Consider the following 25,092-nt stretch of genomic DNA (forward strand, 5'->3'; position numbering starts at 1 on the left):
GGTAGGTTTGATTTCTAATACTGCAAGAAAGACCATGAGAAAATAACTGACACATAAGGAACCAGCCATTCACAGAGGAAAAAACCAAACACTGTTTGTAGAATCCACCTACAGATATGTCCTTGGAGAAAAACTGATGAGAAAATTATCAGGAATATTTTCATTGCTGTTTCTTTTCTGGAAGTTTTTGCCTCTCATAACAGCACAGACATAGCAAGGGATATGTATCAGAACTCATCCATGCATTATATTTTGCACATCAAATTAAGTTGATTATCCATGACTTTTGAGGCAAATACAGGAATGCAGAAAACATGTTAGCTGTTGTATATAGAATATACGGGCATTTCACGCCTTACTTTACACTTAGAAAGAGCAGCAGATAATGAGCTCAACCATTATACTGAGAATAAATTTTATTTGCAAGTCTAGAAGTTATCTCTGTCTCTTTATCTGTTTTGTGAACCAGAACTTACAGGTAGCTCATAACATTTGTCTTCTGAGTTGTGTTTGTCTCCAGAGTAATTGCCGTAAGTGGGCAAAAGCTTTAATGTCTTCTTCTTTATACCTTCAGCCATAATGTTTTTCATAAGCTGAGAACTTACAGATTCAAAACAATTGCTGCAAATTACAGAGGACAAGAACGAAAAAAAAATTAAGAAAACCAAAAACCATGTCTTTTCCCTTCCCTAAATTCCCAGAATTCATCTTCAGATTTCATGCCTGTAAATTAGCTAAAATATTTTCAGACTATAATATTATGCTACTGTATGTTTCATCCGATATAATTGCTTGACAACAAGCATCTCTCTCTGCAAGTATTCGGTAGAGAATTTATTCACATCAGGAAAAAAAAAACACATTAGAAATTTGTCTAATTTTACAGTTTGCAGGTTAGACACCAACGACAAACAATTTAGTGTGACAGCGTAGGCAAGACACAACCTTGAATCATTCTGTTTTTTTGTGGACACAAAAGACTGCCTTTTTCATCAATAGCCACAAGAAACATTAGACTGCCAAAAGGTCTGAAATCAGCATGTTTTGACAAACCAGTAAGAAATCCTGAGAAATAAAAAAAAAAAAAAGTCATTTGAGCAATATCTCATAAATATAATTATTCTTTGCAAATGTTTGCTATTTAATACAAACGGAAGAATGTTTTGTTCCATCTGGACAAGTGGTATCAGACACCATTTTTACTAAGACAATGAGCACAAGACTGTTCAATCTCCAAAAGGTAAACTCCTTGACATTAGGCTGATAAAGTCATTTGAGATTTTCTAATATACGTGTGTCATACAATAATTACATTTTGTTTTGTAGTTTACAAAAATCTATTCACAAAAATACAGAAGCTTGTCATGCATTCTTTATTTTCAGAGAATAACACTCATCCATGTAAACAGTCCTTTTAAATCACTGTGATTGCTTGCATATGAAAATTACCGGATAAAGCAAACAGTGTCTTATTGGAATGTATCGGAAACATAGAATGTCTTTTGTGACTTGTTTTACAATCTCCTGGAAGTCACATATACAGCCGAGTGTGAAAGTAAAGCTTTATAATAACAAGCCAGAAAGTAATAACTGTGCTTATGTTATTGTCTTTGTTGGCCAATTCACTCATATTTGTCTCAGAAAGGACTGACTACCCATCACTAGGTCAGAAGGGAAAGTATACTGCAACAATGGCTTAATAAGATGTCCATTGTTCCTCTGAAGTCCTAAGCTTTCATATGCTCAGGAACCTAAAGCTTTGAGTCACTCTTATTACTTAGATACTGAAAACCAACCAGGTTTAGAAGGCATTAGGTACTAGAAACGCTACCTGCTTTCAAACACAGTGGGGCTTTCTGTTCACAGAAATCTTGCAGAATTCTACTGTGAAATAGAAAAGAGTCCAAATGTGGAAGACTTTAAAACTTGGCCCCAGAATGACTGCAAAATGCAAGTAAAGCATTAAGTTGCAACTGCAATGTAGGAGTGGACATGGAGTTCTAGCCAGAAGTTGAATCAAACCCCTTTGTATGAAGTGAATGACCACTACTTAATATCATAATAAAAAAAAATAAATATAGAATTCTATGATCTGATCAGTATAAAACTGGGTTCTATTTGTCCATATATCGATAGTGCTAGCATGCTTAGTCAAAAAAAGGTCTTCTTTAAATAAACAACTTTCTGGAAGATTGATTGATGTTTGTTAAGTACTGGATATGGTCTGAATATTCGCATGTTTCGCAAGTGTAACTTTGCAATGTAATTACAATAAGGCTGCAGACCTTGTAGAGCAGAAAACTAGGGAGAAAGCAGAACACTTCTTGTGCTGGAAAGACCTAAAAGATTCAGTGAAGAAACTGAGGGGAAGTGCCCTTCCTCTCAGTGCAGATACCTGCATAGCCACAGTAACTGCAGTGAAACAACCAGAAGGCCGTACAAATGACAAGACAACACGGCAGCCATAGAGCAGGACATTCCACCGACATATGGATCCTGAAAACACAGACTTCTGGATTACAGCATCTGGAAGTACAACAGAGAATAAAATCCCACTTCTGTCAGGTAAAGCAGGAGCCTACGGCAACAAGAATCACACACTCATATTATTGCTCAACAGATGTACTTGAACTAGAGAGATAAACTACTTAAAAATACAGGGAAGGTACGTGCAAACTGTTTTGCCTCTTGTGCCTCTTTCATTGTAGGGGAAGTGCACACTAGCCAGGATTCAGAATACCTTATTCTGCAGTAAGTGAAAAAAAAAAGAGCAAAAGAAATCTTGTCAATATACAATCATCTAGTGTATTACAAGAAGATGGGAGGACAACCTTGATAAAGCACAAGCACGGATAAAACCAATACATATATAAATTAGAATATAGTAAGTACGCTTACCACTGAAAAAAATTGTACGTAATTCTCTGTCCTGAGGAAGGCTTTAAGACTATTTTCCTTTTTTCAAATCCACACCATCAGTGAAGTCCCATAAATGAATATTCTCTTGCAAATAAAGTGGTCGTCTTCACTTTTTGGCAACTTCTGTAAGAACTGCCTTACAAAAAAGATCCCGTAAGTAGGTTTTATTCCTGTGAGTAATCTCTTCAAAGAGTGAGGAGAAAACATGAGCTAAAATTACTTGCACAATCATGTTTTGTAACTGTTCCTAGCCTAGTAGTATTGGTCCTTCCTTTTCCCAAGTACAAAAATGGACAAACTTTTCTCCCTCTAGTACTAAGAGGAAAAAAAAAATCTGCTTATCCTTGGATACTTACAGAGTTTGGAGGAGCTGAAAACAATGGAGCACTGTGTGCCCCACTCATCACATAGACTCTGGAAAAAAAAAGTATGGAAAAGAATGCACAAAGCATGTAATTACTGTTTCACAAGATAATTTCATTATTAATACATCCCCAAAGATAGCATGCACAGTACCACAGTTTAATTAGATGATAACTGGAGGGGGTTTGAATTTATGAGGTAATAAATATATTTTGGTATAATAAACTCCAAGGCTGAAGTGTTTATTAATCTAGAATATAAAGATTATATAGTTGACAAGAGACAACCTCGGGTTGCGCTGAGATGCCTATTGTTTCTATATTTGAAAATTAATATTTACCTTCTTTTTGGGAGCTAGATCAGAAAGCCAAGATTGCTGTGGGTGGTACTGAACAATACTAGAAACTGTCCCACAACTATGTGTTCTCAAAGGCAAAGACTATTTAAGTTTCAGAAGATGATGCGTTTTTAAAGTTTCACTTTTTAATCAATTTGTCACCTCCTTATCTATTAAGTACTGCAAATATACCCTCTATACTACAACTTCTGACAGCTATCAATGCCTTACTCTGATGGTAAGAAAGGACAGATTCCCTTGAAGGATAACTAGAGCCTTTACGAGACTAACAGGCTCCTCTTCTGTTCCCCCCAAATACTCAATTCTATCTCTATTCTCCTGCTTTTGGATTCACCTGCAAGACTACGCCATATAGTAGCACATCAATTTTAGTGTCTCATTAAATTTTTTCTTTCCTTAACATTGCTCTATAAACTTTTTGCCTAGTACAGCACATTAAGGATTTGGAAAGTCACTGTTCACCACTGCGAGAATTTGTATCCTAAACAGCTGTGCCAAGAAGTCTGAGGAATCAAATGGCATAATCTATTAACTTGTCCTCGGGTAGTTACAACTACAGCTGTATAAATTGCCATAGAGTTCAGTCCATTTAAACTACATTTCTCTGTTATTTTGAAAGTGCCAATGTCCCACACAGACAAGACGGAAGACCAAATTTAGTCCAGGAAAAAGTGCGCATGATTGAAGTCAAAGACCAGGTTGCTTAAGCCAAAGCTAACTTTAGGCCTGAGAGAACTAGAGAGAAAGAAAAAGGAAGAAACAGTAGGAGGAATAGCATGTGGCACCCTCACCTTGCAGGTGAAACGAGACTAACAAAAGCAAAACACATGACTGAGTGATGGCTGCTGTGGCATTAACGGGCAAAACCAGAGAAATCCTGGATGTGCCAAGAGCCACAGCACACTGGAGCACAGGGAAGGAGAGGAGGAAAGGGACAAGACACATCACATCTTAGATTTACCGGTAACAAAAAATCCTGCTTCCCTGAACCAGTCCATGCTGAGTGATAGCAGTAAGGAAGTTGCATTACTGAGAGCTGTAAAGATTTAAAGATATTTAAGAAAATGTTTATTAATTAGCTTAGGTGATCCAAATATAATTGGCCGTGGGTTCAGACAGCTTCCAGTCTGGCTCCATAGGTTCAGGGCAAAGGCCTCAACACTAAATCTTGAGAAGGCTACACGGATAATTAGTGGAAGATGACGATGACGGCCATTTCCAAAGCTCCTGCTTTTTAATTCCCAGGCCTATATACTCTCTCCAAATGAAAGAAGCAACAGAGCTAACTTTTCAATATTAAATCTCTAGGCAGTATGTTATTCATACAGCTTATGTAGATGTCTTTACCCTCTGGAAAAAACAAAATTTAAGAAAAATGGTTCTATCTTTGGGGAACAGTTTAAGTCTCAGGATAACTACATTAGGAAATCTAACTCTATTACTTTGTATCTTGCATTTTATTACTAGATTGGTAATAGGAAATTACCAAATAAAATTGGTATTTTACTTGGTAATTTTTTTCTGTGGGCCTCGTCTAATATGAAAGATGGTGATCATCAAATTTATTCAAGTTTTCCTGTCAACAACATCATTAACCAAATCCCTCAATTTCAAAGTAAATAAAAGCATCTGGGCTTCTCGCACAGCAAGACTGACTTGCATATTTAAGCCTCATATATAGATGAATTTGCACTGGACCAAATTTGCATATTAATGAAGGACTAATTGCTCTTTGCAGTCAATTTTATGCAGATGAATTTACTCCTCTCAGTACAATTTTCATAATGTTCAGAAAGAACCAAAAAATGTAAAACTTTTTAGAAGTACACAAATGTTAGACAATCAAGGAAGAAATATCATAATGACATCAAACAGCTTTACATTAAATTGTATATAATTCATCTTTTATATTGTTGCTTTATTTTAACAGCCTCCCACAAAGAACGGAACAATTCATAGAATAACTTCAGCTTATTCCCCCTCCTCGGTCTCAAATTTTAACAGCTTGTAACAACCCATCATATTATCTTGTTTCCAGCTGGAAGGATGGAGCTTGAATTTTTAGGAGAAGTTAAATTTGCTAAACAGGAATTTATTTTCTCTCAGTCATCCTCATGCCACAGGTCATTTAGGAGATACCCTGCCCCCCACGATTTTAACGTAATTTCTGCCCAGTTTTGCACCATCAAGAAAAAATTCAAGGCCCAAATTCCCATTCAGTCTCTGCTTCTGAGATAAAGTACAAAATGCCGAGAATAAAACAGGAAAGTACGTGGGAAAGCAAGACATCGACAAACGCTAAGGAAAAAACGGTAACATTAGGGAGGAAAGGGGAAAATATAAAAACTGGAGTACAGAAGAGGAAAGGAAGTGAAAATGGAAGGAGAGAGAAATGATGGTTCAATGTGTATATTCAGGTCTACCTAAAAAGGGGAAAACTGAAGGATTTGGAAGAAAGTTCAAGGCAAAGTAAACAAATAAAAGAGAAAAATCAGCCACAAATGTACCCACAAAAAAAAAGAAAGAGAACAGAAAAGATAAGGAAACAAGAAATAGAGTGAAAATTAAAGAACAGAAGATACATAAGAAACAGATAAATAAGAAGATATGAAAATGACAGTTTTTCCTAATTCTGTTGGAACATAAGGGCAAAGTTAGTGGGAATGCATTAGGACTCTGAATTTGCATGTATAGCCTTCCTCTTGCCAAAGAGAAAAACCTCATTTTAACTGTGAAGACTGATAACCATAATATTTACATATATCATAAAATCACTTACAGAAGATTATTTTAATCATAAAAGGAATAGCATAAAAATTATATCTTTAAATGGTTTCAAGGCCTTTTGTAGAAGGAACATGGGAATACAGTTCACAATCACGACATCTGCCATATCTTTGATTGCATTTGTTGCCCTTCTCTACAGCTTTTGCTGTTTCAACATATCCTTTTTAAGTCACTCAGTACTCAAAATGCAGATATACGACGGTTTTATAGTGGTATCAGAAAGTTTCTTGTGTTTCTTCTCTATTTCTTTTCTAATAATTCCTAGTATCCTACTTGCTCTCTAGACCACAGAGCATTGAGTTTACAGATCTCCTATAATTCCACAATTTTGTTCCTGAGGAGCAATAGTTTATAACCATCACAATATTTCATGATCAAAATAAAATACTCTTCAGCATGAACCTTTTGACCGAGCTATGCAGTCCTTCCCAAAGAAGAATCAGAAGAGCTTCTGAGCCTCAGATGCAAAGTGGAGGGAGCACAGGAGAACTGCCAGAGAGGTCACGTTGCCGTCTCTTCTGTTGGTCTTTCCAACCTTGATGACAGAAGCCACAACATATGGAGCATTTGTTAAGGATACACTCCTCCCATGAGCAATAAGGGCAGTGGCTGTACTGAGGCAAGATCTAGCCATTGCAGGGGAGGGAGAAAAAAGAAGAGAGAAAAAAAAAAAAAAAAAAAAGGCTTCAGGGCAGAAAAGTTGGCAGAAAATATCAAACTGAGGGGAATGAGAGGGAAAATGACCAAGAAGCTTTCACTAGCATTCAAAAAAAGAATAGACCACAGAACAACAACAAATAGAGTTATAAAATAATAAAAGTAATAATTGGAAAAGAATGAGAAATACCCTACCAGGAAAATATTGCAATGCTACTGCTGAAGAATTTTCACCAAGAAAACAAGACTTAGTTCAGCTGATCAGCCCGGAGGACTTGCTTTTAAAACTTATTTGAAAACAAACTACAGTTCTTTGTGTACTTTGAAAATACAGCTTTTATTCTGGATTACGAATTCAAAATGTCTTCCTATTTTGCTCCAGAGTAATGAAGGGAAATGCATCCTCCGTTATAACTTACGTATACAGCATTTGAAAACCTGCTATGGGCACTCCCCCTTTTTTTCCAAAAGATGTCTGGCTCAAGTGATTAATGCTGTGTGAATGTAAACAAAGATAATTATTCAAACAAGAACAAGATGTTCCACCCAAAATGATTAGCTTTTTCAGTGGATGAGATGCCTACTTCTAATCATCAAGAAAGGTTAACCTGACCAGATTTAATTAGCTACTTAATACAATAATAAAGATGCATACATAATTGGGGAGGAAAAGACTACAGAAGCAACACTGAATCCAAACAAAATACCTCCGTCAAGCACAAAGCCAGGGTTGTTATTACATGATTACACTCACGTAAGAATTCCCAAGTTTTTAGATCCACTATACACACTTTTGCAATTGTCTGTGTGGAACTTTACCTGATTAATAATAATAAACACATATTAAACAAACAAAAAAAGCAAGAAACAACATCCCTAAAATTAAATGATAAAATGAACCCAATGATATCTCTTAACACCGTGCTTCAAATTCATAGAAAAAGCCAGCTGCTTCATACAGATTATTTGTGGGCTACAGCCTTAAAATGAAATAAGTTACCATTTCCTCATAATAAAAAAAAAAAAAAAAACAACTAAAAAATGCTCATCACTCTTTGGAATCACAGCTGCTCAACTAACCCCTGCAAAGCAAATTTCTGACTCAGAATTAAGAGACAGCTCTTTCTGCTTAAGTGTATTTTAATAGCATCTTCTCTGCAGAACAGATGTTTTCAAGTTTTGTGGGTACCATAAATATTAAGAACCGGGCAATACATTTTAGGTGGCAGTTCTCATTAATCTGCTAGCATTTGATTTTTGAATGAGAAGGACTACGTCCCATGTAAGATTTTATTTTTTTATATATATATATATATAAATATATATATAAAAGAAGATATCAGACAGATGTTTTCAACACAGAGTTGATATTTTCAGTGAAAAAAAAAAATACTAGTCTTACTTTGTAGTATTTCCCTAATAATTAAATTAAAGCTTTCTAATACAGTAACAAAACAACTTGCAAGTATTTAAATTTTATATACTTGGAATACTGCAAATATATTACATTTCAAAGTATGTTAGGAAATGTTATTAGCCTTGTATCTCTGGATAACATGTATAGCACTTGCTGGTCGAGGCTGGTTGTATGTCTAAGTGCTACCAAATAATGAGTTTTCAAAGTGGAGGACTATCCATCAGACATTCCATTTTCTTTCAGTAAAGTTTAAACATCCCTTAAAATAAACAATTCAGTGCAAACCAATGTATCCGATATTGATTTATTCTATTCACAAGAAGTAACAACATGATGGTAAATTCAATCTATTAAATGAGAAGTTTATGAGCTTAAATATATCAAAAGGGCAATGAAAGCTAATATATAGTGATTAAATAACAATCTGTGAGAAAAAGACACTCAACCTTCAATTCCATTATACTGAAGTCATATACTGTCGAAAAGCAGGCTTTTGAATTGTTTCAAAGGAAGCTGCAGCCATTTGCCCTTTTTAACAGCTTGAAAGTTCACAAGGAAGGATTAATTTATAATTTAACTGAAATGTATCTCAAATAAAGTTTTTGATTAAAATCTACATTTCTGAGCCTCCTGGCAGTGCCAATATCGCTGAAACAGGACATCAGCTGCAACGCCAGCAATTCTGGAATGCAATGCAATAAACTGTAAATCAGTTTTGTCCTACTTTAATATCGGTTTAACAATGAAAGAAGAACTTTGATGTTTAATATTTAAATAGTATAATTATTCCTTTGGAACTAAGTCCAGAAGAACCCTTCATGGGTACACAATGCAAAACAACAACAGAAGGAATGTGTTTTTGCTACACTAGGAGGCTTTAATTTGTAGGACCCAGTTGAAAGGTACAGCACAATTTCTGTGTGCTGCAGGAGATTCCACAGAAATTCTTTAGAAGAGGGAAATGCTCTCCCACGATGAAGATGGATCCACACACAAAATTGAACAACAAAGCTTAAATGCTGTCAAAGCAGAGAACTGTGAACAATATCCACTACAGTTAGTTGCTCAGAAATCATCCCCAGCTGGCTATCCTGCTGCCTTGGTTTTGAAACTCAGACACAAGGCTTGCTTTCTTCATCATTGTTTTTGAAGTCAAGATTTGAACAAGCAAAGCCTCCCTTTACATTTTCCTCTCTCCCCTACCATTTGTCACTTCAGGATGGGTGAACACAGAAAAATTTAGATTTTTGGGAGGAATGCCTGTAATTATGAGCTAAGTACAGTCTCTGAACATTTAGTAAATTAGTAATGTTCAGATGCAATAGTTTTTCTGGTTTGGAAAAAAAGTTAGAGAGAAGGTCAGTTTTGCACCTGCACTACAACCAGGGAATGTAGGGTGATTATAACTGCAACTGTCAATTTTTTACCAACCATACAGGACACTAGAATTACAAAACCATTTCCCACTACTTAAATAGATCCAAGGTACTACTGAAAATACAAAACCAAATATAATTATCTGCTGTAACACAGAAAACTCTTGTATGTCCAAGGAAATGCGAGACAAAGATGTCATTCATTTTAACTTATAATGCTGTTTGCCAGATCAAGCAATTACAGAGTTACACCCACCGAGGAAGGATGAAGGGTGATAGAGGGGTATGGGCTGAACTATGACTTTGCGATGCAAGGAACGTTCAAAGTAGTAGGAACTTCTGTGATGCAGAATACAGGCATTATAACGCGACTTCCAGTGGTGGGAACACATCATCTGCCTATGCCTACAAACACTCTCAACCCAACACCGTACTGCACTATCCAGTATCTGGCCACCATGTTTCATATATGTTACAATATAAGCTATGCACGGGAACTAAATCGTGATTATCTAATTAGGAAGTCAATTCTTTATAGCACTCTGCCTTAATTTGTTCCAGAAATTAAAAAGAAAAGAAAAAAGTGTAATGAATACAAAAGGAAAATGAAAGCAGAGAAAATTTCATTATTAAGGTGGATGAATACTATCTAGGGAACAGAATGCCACCGCTACTTCTACCATGGAGTTCCAGTGCAATGAAAGGTAAGTTATATAAAGCCATGCTCTTCAACATTTGGTTACTAATTGGGCTCTCAACATGAAAGCATCATTAAATGTAAAGTCTAGTTTCAGCTCTATTGCCTGGAATGGTACGCTGCACAGTTCAATTACAGGAAGGAACTGTGACAGCTGGAAAAAGCTCAGGAAACAGATTCATCTGAGGTTTTAGTTGCTGAAGTCCATCAGTATGTTTACATAGTTATGGATGCAGACTCTAAGCGAGATTCTCTCCCACAGTTTTCCTTCTAAAATGTCAAATTTGTAGCAAGACAGGCAAAGGTCTTTCATACAGCAGCGGTGGGATACGATGTCTCAAACTTGAGGTATCTTCCCAGCTGTGCCTGCCTGCATTAACCGTAAGCCATGGCCCATTCTCTCCACTCTGTCACTTCACACGTGCTTGACTTGAGCCTATGCCTGCCCTGAAGAGGCTACTTGTAGGTATAAGGCTACCAGTATAGGACAGAGACCCTGGTGATTCATCTACAGAGCCAGGGCCTAGAAAGGCTCTACTAAACACTTACACGCTCAAAAAGAGAAAAAAATAACTGGCACTTTAAAGAAGGCAGAGTTTGCAGTCCCACCAATATCATTAAGAAATGCTGCTAAAAATGTAAAAAGTTAAATACTGATAATTAGCGTAGTAATTGCTGTTAAGATCAAAATTCTTATTGATTAACATCTGAGTACTGGAAAATAGCGCTCACCTTTAGTAACAATTGCAACCCTGACTTACTTCACTGCGTTAATTTTGAGAATAAGGGATCTTTATATCTGAATGCAAATAAAGACATCTAATTCATCGGTGTAGTAAGAAACTGGTCACTTGATGAAAACACGATGGATTGACGTTCCCTATTTATCATTGCATTCTTACTCCACGGTTTTCAAGGGCCATGTAATAACATGGTGAACTGAAACAAAAACTAAACTGCAAGTTTACTTGCTCAAGCATTATTTACTATTTGCATTATTTCAAAATGAAAAATAACTAAATTTCTCTGTATCTCATATACTTATATAAACACTCAGATATTTTACACACAATTATTCCTAGTGTCTAGTGACTTAAGTCCAGAAAGTGTATGTACACTTATGTCTAGACAGATAAGGATCTACAGATTACATGTGTACAGAGAGGGAGTGTGCATATGCAGGCATTTGTATGTAACGAAAGTAGAGCACTATTTACTACCTAACACAGATGGGTAAGTCCACTTCGGAGATCTCTGCAGACTTGTGAAATTAGGAGGATGTGCTTGGAATTCTTCTTGTCTTCTTCCCTCCTGAAGTAACTCAGGCAAATGTATTTTGGCAGCTCCTTTTAAAGATTCAAACTAGCCCATTTTACATAATAACCTTCAGCTGCATTGAACACAAACACACAAAAAACAGGTAGCACAAACACTAAAGTCTAAAGTTGTATTATTCACATGCAAAATACACAAAGTCTCAATAATCTTGCAATTAAATCATAAGTATACTAAAATAATTTTTACACTAAGTTGTTTTGTCTGAGTCTTTTAGGAGCGAAGTCTGCACCCAGAGCGAAGTTCCCAGTAATGAAGCGGTGTACTTTCCAAGGCAACTGAGGAATGGCAAATAGATCAAGACATCTCTAGACCTATTGGTTCCCATCAAACCAAGTAAAATCCAGCCTCCTGGGGTATTATAAGCTCCTGCTGAAATGCAGAGTGCAAGTCATCTGTATTAAAGAACCCCCTTATTCCATAGCTCCTAATGAGCATTTGCCTCAACACTGAAGTCCATGGCTTTCATACTATTTGTCTATTAATTTATTTGTTGCTGGGCATAAGAAAAGCTTAAATCGTAATTCTCTGAAATGCCAAATGAAATGAATCTCTTTCCAATCTAAATTTTAATTAACTATTTTACTTCGGCATTGCATCTTATTGCTACAGATTACTTGGAGGTATATGCAACAAAGAAGGTCTATAGAAATACGGAATGCATGAGAATGAATATAAAAATATTTACTTTGAAACTTTCATTTCTTTTTCTCCAAACTGTTAGAAAATGTATTTGGTTGGTTGAAATAATGTACAGACAGAGTAACAGAAATATGAGGTGACAGAAGAAAATGGACCAGATCCTTGTGAATCAACTCCTTTTTGCCAGGCACATAAAACTAAACCAGCCTCAGCTTGATGCAACTGTTGTATCTCCAAAATGAACGTTAGACATGAAATAGAAAAAAGGCTGGTGAGACAAATTTATCTTATGAGCTTTTTTTGTTATTATTCCCCTTCTACATTTTCAAAATATCCCTTAATGCTCTTTCCTTTCAGAAGGAAATCCAAGTCCCTCAAAATAATATTTCCAATCTCAGCTGCAATGTCTTTCATAGTAATTCACTCTGGATGTCTGTTACTTTTTGTGAGGAATAGTTCTGCTTGAGTTCTCCACTTAGAACAAAACAACTCTGTTTTCCTGATATACTTCATATTCAAATTATTCCGAAGTGTAGCACAGAGACATTAATTAGATAAGGGCATAGGGAAACATATAATCCATACATGGCTGCCATGATGAGCTCAACAGCAACTGATACAGCTGTAAGCATTAAAACAACTCTAATGAGAGATGATATTGACCTAAATGCCAGAGTTATCATCACTACTTCCTTTGGAAAAAAAAAAAAAAAAAAAAAAGAAAAAAGAAGAGATTGACTTAACTTCCACTTCAGCAGTCTCCACCGACAAATATTTTAGTGTAATATCTACTTCTGATTTCCACTTAAAATAGTTTTAGATTGTTACTTAGATATACGCGAATTTCAAAAGCGATCTCCATTTTAGTTTTCTATAGTCCTATGATTTTTACACTCTCTTCTAATTAATTGAAAAGGATTCCAACTTCTTTTCTCTTTCTACCTAATTCAAAGACAGATGTAATATACCTTATCTTTTGCTACCTCCTCTCTAAATTAATAACTGTGTTTCTGTGCAGCCTTTCATAAAGTTTCCAGCTGAAAATAACAATGTCTAGTGCAGTGAATCCCTTGTTTCTGGTTACTGCTAACACAGAAGAGGATACAATCCTTTCTTTTCTACACCTATGTCCACATTGCAGTGAGAAGTGCAGCCCAAAGCACACTGGTACTCAGGCTGCAGCTCTTAAAACCAGCAGCACAGCCTGCAACCCCTGCCCTCCAGTTCTGAGTCACTGCTGTCGACGTCAGGTGGATGAACACGAGGGCAGCTTCCCTGTGCACGTCCTAATCGCCCATCTGACTGCAGCAGCAGTGCTGCTCCCAGGAAACTGAGACTATAAAGTAACTTTCATGATTAAGATGAGCTATCAATAATCATCTATTTTTAAGTACAGCATCCTATAAATCCTCCTAATTAGTAAACTAGATGTCTTCTTTTTAGCAAACAATCCCCAGCCTACTTCCTTATTTATTTTCTTGAATTCAATTATATTTGCCACCTGCTGGCCCAATCACCTAAATGACAGATTCTGGATGTAAGGTAGAAGCTGGGCCATAAACAATAATTTCATTGTAGTTCAATTTAAAATATTTGCCTGCACCTATTTTCTCTGCTTTATAAAGAATGTTTATGCTACTTCCTCCTCCAGGGCTCTGCTGGCTGTGGGACTTTGCACTCCCCATCAGGAGACGTAGCAGCAACACCAGCAAGAATTTTGCCCTGCTCCTTACCCTCCACGCCGACCTCACAAGAAACCAAAACTGAGATTTTCCTGGAGGGGAGGGACCACTAGAGGCTGAATAAAGAGGGTAGAAGCAATTTCCAAACCTGGACTGAAAAACTGATATATCTCCAAAAAAGGACCCTTGGTAAAATATAGGTTAGGAAATATTTCTTTAGAAGATAAAAATAATAGAACTCTCTTGACATGAAAAGAAATGGAGGAGGCTATATTCTGTTGTTATTTACCTGTCATGGGGCTCTAAAATCCACCTACTCCATAAGATCAATAATTTACATTTCCAAAAATCTTCATGAATGAAATCCAGTCTGTAAAATGCACACCTTGCAGACGGAGAGTTTAACTTGAAGGATGAATTTAAATGCTTTGTTCGGTGTAGCGGACTAGTCTCCCATCCAAATCATCAGGGTTCTACAATTCAGGCCTTCAAAGAAATCCACATTTGCTTCCGTCACCTTTTGAACCATAAGCTGCAATCATACCTTCAAAAAACTCACTGTTACATTCTGAAGCCATTACACCTTCCTCAAAAAACACCAAAACATGGGAAAGCTGCCCTTCTGAAATTTAACAAAACTCAACATTGTGACAGGAGACAATAAAAGCAATTGAGCATTTTCCCCACGCCCCACTATTACAGTATATATAAATTCATGCTACTTCCTTTATCATTACAGATACTTTCTCCATTATATTTTCTTATAACTGGTTAAGAATACATATAAGCACAAGTTATTCTCTAGCAATTCATTTATTCTGTGATTCTGCATCTTTCATTTCACCAGTTCTTTCCCAGATGCATTTTCCATCTACTTTCATGTTTGAAAATTAATGTTAAGCCAATATTGGGTAAAATTATTTTACCATACTTATTTTGCAATAAATAGCAATTTGAGTGAGTGCGTAAAACTGTATTATATATAAATGAAAACATTAACCAAACTGGAGGCATACAGTCAGTTAATGCCCTAATAGAGGAGCCTTGGAGAGAGAAACCGTACAGGATTTTTATGTAGCATGTGGGAAAACAGTGCAGCATGGGAGTTTTGAATGTTAATACTGCAGCTGTATTAAATCTACTGTGTCAGACTCTGTCTGCAAGCAAACCAGATTTAAGGAAGTACATTTTTACTGCAGCATTGGAGGCTGAAAAATGGTTAACTTGGTTAAGTTCAACAGAAGTAAGTTCAGCTTACTTAAAAAAGAACAGACATGAATTATGTGTACCTATTAAATAGTCACAGACAAATAGATCTGTATGTAGACAATTATGTGACCTGTATAAAGGTTCAAATTATGTATCAAAGAGTAATGTATTTTACAATTATATTTTAAAACTGTGGCAATTATATGTGATAGAGAACAATTACTGTATTGGGATCCAAACAGTGAAAAATAGAAAACATTTCTGTTGACCAAAATTTCATTGCTTAAAGTCTTTTATCTGCTCTCATGTCTTTCTCCGAATGTACCATAAAATGTTAGATGGATAACTGAGTGACTCTGGGCAGGACTCACAGATATTATTTTGTTGTAGTATTTCATATTTTCTTATACGTTAAAAGAAAAAAAAATGTTCTATTGCACACAGAAATATACACAGGACAAATGCTGTTCAGCTGCTGTTATCACTGTGACGCATTTAAGAAATTTAAATAAACATGCCACCTCTTCTGCAAGCCTTGAATTAGTTGTTTTTCCATAAGCACCGAACACAGTGTTGGCCTCACTGACGACTGTGCGGAAGACATTCTGCAGGCCCTTTCTGAAAAGGGGCACAAAGAAATATCCTCCATACAGAGAATTTCTGCAGGATGGGATGCATGACTGGGAAGTTTGGAAAAGTATGCATGCATACATACACACACACACGTGCAACAGTTTTGGGCATCTATTACGTTACAGCTAGAGTCCTAACAGTGCTATGATATATTTAATTTATAGGTTAATTTACCTATATCTGTCCCCCTCTCCTCATGCTGTTGTTCTCTAGCTCTCTCCCCTTTCACAGGGCTAAAGAGAATCTTTTGTTGGCCTGTATATACTCAATCGCATGTTCCTCACCCACAGCCCCTACTCACACAGTTGACATCTCCATTTGGTCTTCTCTAGGAAGCTGCTGTCAAAATTATAACTGGAATGATTTAAAACCAAACAAATAAACAAACAACACACACTAGTAGTGTGGTATGATGAACTCAGCACCAAATTAGAGAGTAGTAGACCAAACTTTTCAAATTTGAATGCCTGAAGTTACACATCCAGATCCTTATTTACACATATTAGGAAGCCTGCTTTTCACCAGACATGCTCAGACCTCCCAGTTACTACAACTTTCTGCATCACTCGAAAAAGGCTTTTTATTTAGGTACTTATCTATGGATTTCTTGCCTAACTTCAGACAAGCAATTCTTCAATTTTCACTTACAAACTTCAGCACTTCTGCTGCCACATCAGTAAAAATGAACCTGTTAACTTGCTGGAACTTCAACGTCCCTCAGCAAACTTTATATTTGTATTCTTGACCTGTGAGCAGTCAGAGACCTGGCTGAAACTGATGGACGAGACAGTCATTTTCTACTGAAAATAGGGGAGACAACACCATACTTCAAATCATGCAAGCTCACATGCTTAATCGTTATAATGTCTTCTGAAATAAGTTATCTATATGAGCCTAAGACGAATTACAATATTCCTCCACCAGTATTTTACTTCATAAGAAGTCCTTAGTTAAGTGGTAAGTACTCTTCTAGGTAGCCTTCCATTAACTCTTTCTATTAATGAAGAAAACTACTGAGTGAGACAGAACTCACTCTTAAATTAAGATAATCATTATCATAAAGAGATGTTTTATTTGACAGTTTGAGGGATATGGGTGTGCTGGGCGTGCTGTGATTTAGTTCAGAGACTTTAGTTCAACTGAAGACTCAGACCATAAGATTAAATGAATTAAGCAGCCTCACCCTCCCCTCGTCTCTAATTGTGTAAATCATAAAATCATCACTCTAAGGGACAGAATTAGAGATCTTTGCAAAAAAGACACTAGTGTTGTTTTGTGACATAAGTGCAAACATACTGAATTTTCTCTGCCTACTCAGAACTGGTTTTAAGTATGCCACTGCAAGAAAAGTATACATTACAGCAAGATAACAAATGTGTCTTGCTTAACAAACAACAGTGCTATCTCCTTTGACCAGACACCAAGTAGATGGCACTATCTCTTAACCATATGCTGCAGACAAAGCCTCTGGCAGGTTGAAAGTTGAACACCTCGTGCTATCATATATCCACTTATAATATAACTAAACCACTGAAAAATAAGCATACAGCTAACGTGACATACATATTAAATGCATGGGGGAAAAACTCTTCCATGGAACTGAAGTGTCACATTTGGAAACGTGGACTAGTCAACTATAAAGACTAAAGGCCACCTATGCATTTCCTGCTAAACCATACAAGTGTGACAACTGCACTTACTCTGACTTAATTGAAAAATGGCTAAGTTTGTGTTCGCTTCCCAAAACAAAAATAATTTTTGAATTAGTAGGAGGAGTACTCTAATTTTATTCCAGAAACCTTTGCCTTCTGAATTAACAACTGCATCCTAATTTTTATAACCAAAACATTTGCGTGGTTAAGCTTGGGGAAGTACAATGAACAACTGCTTAAACGATACCGGTTTCATATGTGGTATTTAGTTCAGAAACGTGCTGCCTCTTCACCAAGCTGTTGAAGTCTATCCCTGATTTTGTAGTAACTAGGGACACATGACATCCATAATATCAGCAACAAGTAACCCTGATTTTTGCATAATTCAGTTACTAATTTTTCAGCATTACTATAGCATACTACACTACTAGCCTCAAGAACATCTGGAAACATGCTCATTGCTGTGAAGGTCAATGGAAAGTCTATCGCTGATTTCAACAGGGGCAAGCATGATAAACCTAGACAGACATTTCTGTGGGATAGATACCCTACCAAATTTCGCAGTGATCATCATTCCATAAATTACACAAACATCAGTGTCTCCTCTCCAACTAAACCATTTTTATTCATTAAATCAGAAAACAGTGAGCTATATGTGGGCATAAGCCGAAGGATTTCGTAATGGCAAAGCAAGTATTTTTATTTTTATATAACGTTGAGGTAAAAGGGGCCTTGATCCTACAGACTCATGCAAATAACTTTATAGACAAGGAGCTCCTTGATTCTAATGAGACTACTCACTTATGTATGCTAATCACATACATTCATAGGATTATGTCCTAAAAATTGCAGCAGAGGTAGACTGCACCGCTTGAAAGAACAGTAAAGTTCTTGGGGAAACTGCTGCCAACATACCTGAAAATGTTTTACTTGTTATTTGCATATTCAATTTTACCTATGATCCTGATAAAATTAAGGAAAAGTTATATAGCTTTGCCTATAGATTCATAAGCCTCCTTGAAAATCGTGATGGGCATAGTTTCTGTCACTTCTATAAATTCTGATGGACACAGATTCTGTGGTGATTGCTTTGTAACAGAAAGTAGTTAGACATGGCTAGAAACTTGTATTAGAGATCTGTCTGTCGTGAATGAATACAATAAAGTTGTATAAAAAGAATTTTTTCCCCCACAATATTTACATTTCCAAATCTGTGTCCAATATCTTCACTAATATATGCTCCTTTTCTGAATGGATTACTTACTTCAATTAAAAGCCTGTCAGCTTTTTTATTTATTTGCTTGTTTATTCAAGACTAGGTTAAGCACCTTCACGCAGCATTTGTTTTTCAGGCAGCCTCCTCAAGTACGCTAATGCCAGACAACTTCATTGTAAGTAGGTCTGCCCACGAAAATCCTATTCAGCAGGCTGTGCCTGCTTTTATTCTAATCCAGCGGTAGCTTTTCCCATCAACACATAGGAGTATCTTGTCCTCAGAGCGTTGGGAAGTTTCTCCTAATGCCATTTTTTACAGTTATTAATGCTTGAGCCTCCCATTATTATAAATCAAAACTAGCAGAATATGTTGGCTTCCCAGGACTGGAAAAAAATCTTTTAGCGTTACATTTTGTATTACAGCGGTCATCTCTACTGATTTGTAATATAGTTGCAATAAATAGCTTTGAGTTTTAGTTAAACCAAATCAATTCTGCTTAGGGTATTAGTCAATTTTAACAGCAACATATTGCTTGTGCAGTATATTAGTAAGAAAAAATATTAACATGTATTAATCTAAACATGAATGGAATACCAATGTTTTAACAAGGAAGAATTTTGCAGTCTCTAATAAGAGACCCCAGAAACTTGGGATGAGTGGGGAGGGAAATAAAGGAAGCACAGAAGAAACTTTCATTTATTGATGGTCAACAAGAGCTAGTGCAGAAAAGATGACCGTAATTTCTTCAAAATATTGGAGAACATTTATGACAGGGAGCAAACCAGTGTGTTCTTGAGCTTTGAGAAGGACCCAGTGCTCATTTCTGTGACAGCTCTAAACTGGGGAGCGAGGACTCTAACTGAGCATCTGAACATAGCCCAGGATATCTCACCTACTATCAGGTGCAACTCTTCAAAAACACTTCTCAAGATAAATTAAAAATCTGAAGAGAAGCAAAGCTGAAAGCAACAGCATCTTGCACAACTACCACAGATGACTGTAAAGCCTTTTCCTTTTTTTTATCCCCCATTTCTATTTCTTTTAAACACATTTGACCATGAAGTACAAATTTTCAAAATGCCAATGCTAAAAAAACAACTCCCCCAAAAAACAGAACCCGCAGTAGGGTTCTATGGTTCTTTCACAGGAAGCTGGGAAATGCAAGAAATTATGCACTGGATCTAGATGACAAGCATTTCCTTAAGACATGTCAACGATTTAGGCAAATTTAACTCCCAATAACATTTCTATGAGCCAAAAATCTACATCTTGTTTCCAAGGTCCTCCTTCAGTCTAATTATTTTATCTTATGCAAGAAAAGTTAAAACACAAAATACCAAATCACCATTTAATGAATAATCGTATATTTTCCTATACCAAAGAGCTTGAGTGGCACACAAAACAAGTACAAAAAAAACCTGATGTAAAATTCCTATTTTACAGTCTTATAAAATTATTTTTAAATGCAGTAATTTAAATGCAGTCATTTTACCCTTTTACCTTTTTTTTTTTTTTAATTATGCTTTCCATACTTGTAAAATGTTATAGGCATAATCTGGATAATCTTATTACACGATGAACATGGTCTTACTTGTGGATAAGACTTCCTAATAAACTAACACACATCTGTTAATATAAAACCTTTTTGTCAGACAATAATTTAAAAAGCCCTCTCTAAAACAGAGAATTTTATATATTGTCACCAAACTAAAAACAGTAAGTAAATATTAACTTTGTGAAGTGCAAAACAAGTTTTATTGACCAGTGAGGTAAATATTGACTGAAGTGAAGCAAATATTTATGTGCTGACGTTAATGGGACAAATCCCGTACAACACGGCAAACAAGATTTTGCCTACTATATTTCTGTGTTTGTATTTATTCTGAAAGTTCTGAAAGGAAATATCTGGAAAACCGTCTACAATGGAAATGCTTTTTAAAAACAATTGACTTTCCTTAGCAGCTAAAATGGATATGCATTCAGAGGGCTGGAATATTTTTGACCTTGTACAAGACAGAGGTTTAATAAGTTGTTTTCAGACAGAATGTGTTAACTCACTCACTAAAATCTGACCAGACAACGACATCCAGGACCTCTGTTTAACTGGTCTCTAAAAAGGTAAACATAAAGTTGGTCAGTTTTCAGCCCCTCATAAACCAAAATTTTTCTTACAATATAGTGGTAACTAGTGCCAGAAGATTCTTTATCGCGCCATTTGTTCAGGTTATAGTCGGTAAAATAAAAGTTTTAATGGCAGAAAATCTTAATAATTACAAAAAAGACAAAAAGTAGACATTTTCCCTTCTGTGAGCTAAAGGCTGCCACCCTATCAGACCCCGGACAGAGCAGTTACGTGAGCACTTACAGGAAGCAATACCTCAGCCTGAGGTACCAACAGAACCAGCTGCAGGGTTTGTTCCTATTGACAATGTGTCACAGAAGCGACCCCCCCCCAATAAACCCCTTTCCCATTATAAAACACAAACTAACCTAAATTAATAAACCCATATAACTTTTAAACCTTTCCATTTAATGAGTAACGTTAAAATGTTCGTTTGGGTTTTGAAACCAAAATACATTAATATTTACCAAGGAAAATAAAGAACAATTAAGGATATAACTATAAGCAGGTACTACAGACCGAATATAAATTAACACACCTATTTACCCCTTCCTAGTAAATCCACTCAGAGTAGGTTTTTACACACATGAGAAGTCATCATTCAATAGAACAATTCACACGGGGATTCACACATTCAGATTAACACATTACGTTGGAAAAAATATAATTTCGAGAAACTTCAGAGATTCTATTGAAAATTCTGGCACCTTTAAGCACACCCATTAGAGAATACCAAGGTCTCACACAGCGGATGATCATTACAGTCCATCTTCTGACCTAAATACCTTTGTAATGGTCTTACAACAGCAATTAACACATACCTCCTAAAATTCTTTAACAGCTGAATGTTTTTCGAGTAATTGTATTTAACAGATCCTTCAATGTCACTACAAGAAAAGACCAGTTCAGAAAACAGCTTCTCCACTTCATTCTAATGACCATGGGAATCGCTCTTTCTGGTGGATAAAGACAGAGGCTGAGCACCCTCCTGTGCAGCGAGCAAAAATTACAACTGCCCTTTGTGGCTCTGCTATCTAATTTTCATTCAAGGCTCTATCTATGCACAAAACCCAAGACTCCGGGATCTAATTCACCAGTTTTAAGGCAATTATATGACACCATTTCAGTGGAACTACTCTCAGTTTAAAATGACTCAGTTCAGAAACGAGCACACTGCTGTACACAGAGAGCTACTGAGATTTCTGGAAATCTCAGGGAACAAGATGATGTCATTGCATTATAAAAATATCTAGTTCAAATTCTTTGTGAGTCTGCTGGACAAAGCTTACATGATCAGACTTCCACAGTGAAATTCAGGTTCCTCTGCCATCAGTCCAGTGATGAGTTTTCAAAACTGGTCTCTATTCTTCAGTGCCTTAAATATGGGAGCACAGGAGCTGTTTTCTTGTGCTCAAAATTCAAACTGAAGTAAAGGTTGTATAAACGCAAAAGCTGGTTTTAAAAAGATTAAGCATTCAAAGCTCAGGAAGCATTCAAATTTTAAAGGTCATTTGAGGCTCCTGGCAAGGCTTTCAAATCCTTCAAACAATTTAAATTAAACACCCTTAATTTTGCAAAAGTCTTCCATACTCAAGTAACATTTTGTGTAGAATGAAGACAACCAATAAAGCCTTTGAATATTCAGGACATTCTGCTATTTTACAGACTCTTGCAAGGAGACAATTTTTTATCATATCATTAACTACAATTCCTTTCCATATATCTGAGATCAGTTCCTTTAAATTTCACCAAAGATGTCTGCTATACATATAATTTTCAAGGACTAGTTTCTCCCACACCTTCTGATGAAAAATAGCAATATAACGGTTTATCATGAGGAAAAAAAGATGAAGATTGCAATCCCTTAAATTGTTCTTTGCAGGAAGGCTTCTACAGAGCTCCTTCGGGAATTAGGGCTAGGATACAAAATATTTTCTTCTAATATTTCTACATATAGAACCAGCTCTCAGCAACTTTTAGTACAGCGTAACTGTTGAAAAGGTAAGCATTGCGCTGCCAGGGCATCACCAGCAGAGTTCCATGAGCATCAGTGTTTGTTACAGTATTGTCCCAGGCATTTAACAACTACAGGCAAAGCAGGAATACGCTGATGAAATGTGCTGATAGCATCAATTAAGGAGGTACCACCTACACCTAGGAGGATGAGAAAGTCTGGGATACTTATATCTAAGCATATATATATATTTATGCACAGCTGAAAACACAGCAGGACACCGATTCAGCTGTCTGCATGAAATTTATGGGCACCCTAGGAAAAGAGTCCAAAATACAGATTAGTAAATTTATTACTAGGTATTACGTGACCTAATCTATGCAATACCCATGGGAACAGATTCCTGATTTTATGTTAATAATCTCTGAAATATTTCTTGTGTCAGGAGTTACTAAATCCAGAGTTCATTAACAGCACCATGAAAACATACCTGTTAAATAACAACATCACTGAAGAGTTACGTACCTTCTAATGAGCTGTGAATTGGAGATAAATCAGCAAGTGACCTGCATGAGCAAACATTATTGATTAATAAGCTGCCACGAATTAATTTCATATTTCCAGTGCATGTAACAATGAGAAACAGTTTGTGAACAACTTTGATTTAAAACTACATTTGTACTTTAATGCATTTTATAATTATAAAAAAGAAACAGCTGAACGAGACTTTTATATTTATACACTTCCAAGTAATGTACAGAAGGCATGCATAATCTGCAACCATAAAATACTATTTAAAAATAAAAAAAAATTATAATTGCTTTTCCTGATTTGAGAATCAAATTAAGATTTTTCACATTGTCCTTCATAATCCAAACACTATGCGAACGACTAACTGAGCAAAAAGTAAGAGAATGAACAATATGGCATAGCATAACTCAAACACAACAGTTTTGTGTTATCTTTGGAAGGATAGGGATATAGTCATTTAAGTCATAGAGTGCTTCCAGGCGAGCATCTAAAGCCTGCATTCGTGCTGCTATTGATCAGTATTGTAATAATTAGGCAGAAGTACTGTACAAATTAGGTCTTCTGAGTTCAGAGGGCCTACAGGAAGAGGAGGCTTGTGGGTTTGTTCAATACTTCAGTGTATCTGTAGTAACTAGCCCAGGTTTCTTCCAATGTATCAGTCACAGCCCAAGTGAAATGCAGAGGATATGAAGTCTAAAGTTTCCAGTCAAGAAATTCTCAATACAGGTTCCAAAAACCTCATAAAAGTAGACCAAATTGCTGCAGATGCCTCCTCAAAACCTACCTCCAACAGAAACAGAGACGCTTCCAGTGTTTTCAGCTTCTTCCTCAAGTATAAAAGAGAAGGTTTATGCTTAGATGGTATGCGTTACTGAACACCAGGCCGCTCAGCTCTTCCAAACGCTGTTTTTCACCTCATGAGATCTGATGTCTAAGTGCCTATCCTTTCCCTCTCCCAGGGTTATTGACCCCCCAGCATTTCTGTACTTAAAACCTTGAATTAAAACAGTATTCCTGTTGTTTTAGTTCAGAACAACACAGAACTGATTTTCAAAACTTTTCAGATATTAGGCACCGGTTTAAGTGTGAGCTGCATACCTAAACACTTTTAGAGAAATGTCTCAGCCAAGGAAAACAGATGCCATTTCTGGATGCAAACTAATTTATTCAAGAGCATATTTTGAAAGAAAACCCTGTATCTATTTAATTTCAAGCTTCTCCTAAGAGCTACAGCAGCATTAACTAGGGCAGCATTTTCCTCAGGTTTCCTAGGAGGCAAAGCCAATTTCCAGACAGCAGGACTTCCCTGCGGTGAGCGCTAATCACCACCGGGAAATAATACTACTACAGTATGTATACATATATTTTTTATATATTTCTTAATTTCCTTCTTTATTATTGCCTTCCCAGGTTAATTTTAATTGAGGCTCTAAATAAAAAGCAACAGGAACCACTGCCCGCCCGCCCCCTCCCCGCGTTTGGCGGGCCCGGCCCTGAGGCGAGCCCCCCTCACCGCCCCGCAGGGCGCCCCCCCGGCCGTCC

At 36.4% G+C, this 25,092-nt stretch overlaps 1 long non-coding RNA gene across 2 annotated transcripts in view; it reads right to left on the minus strand.

The window, feature by feature from the left end:
• Position 1: 1 nt before the first annotated feature.
• LOC134518944 (uncharacterized) overlaps positions 2-25,092 on the minus strand; it is a 34,224-nt gene continuing 9,133 nt past the window's right edge. The window contains exons 1-5 of one of the 2 annotated variants that reach the window (XR_010072094.1): positions 24,335-24,989; positions 23,545-23,585; positions 3,276-3,333; positions 2,899-3,102; positions 2-2,526 (exon numbers count right to left, since the gene is read on the minus strand). This is a non-coding gene — a long non-coding RNA (uncharacterized LOC134518944). Of the gene's footprint in view, positions 2,527-2,898; positions 3,103-3,275; positions 3,334-23,544; positions 23,586-24,334; positions 24,990-25,092 lie in introns of those variants that run through there. The other variant, XR_010072095.1, reaches the window with a different exon arrangement.

The sequence above is a fragment of the Chroicocephalus ridibundus genome, chromosome 7, assembly GCF_963924245.1.
Source record: "Chroicocephalus ridibundus chromosome 7, bChrRid1.1, whole genome shotgun sequence".
Classification (NCBI taxonomy): domain Eukaryota; kingdom Metazoa; phylum Chordata; class Aves; order Charadriiformes; family Laridae; genus Chroicocephalus; species Chroicocephalus ridibundus.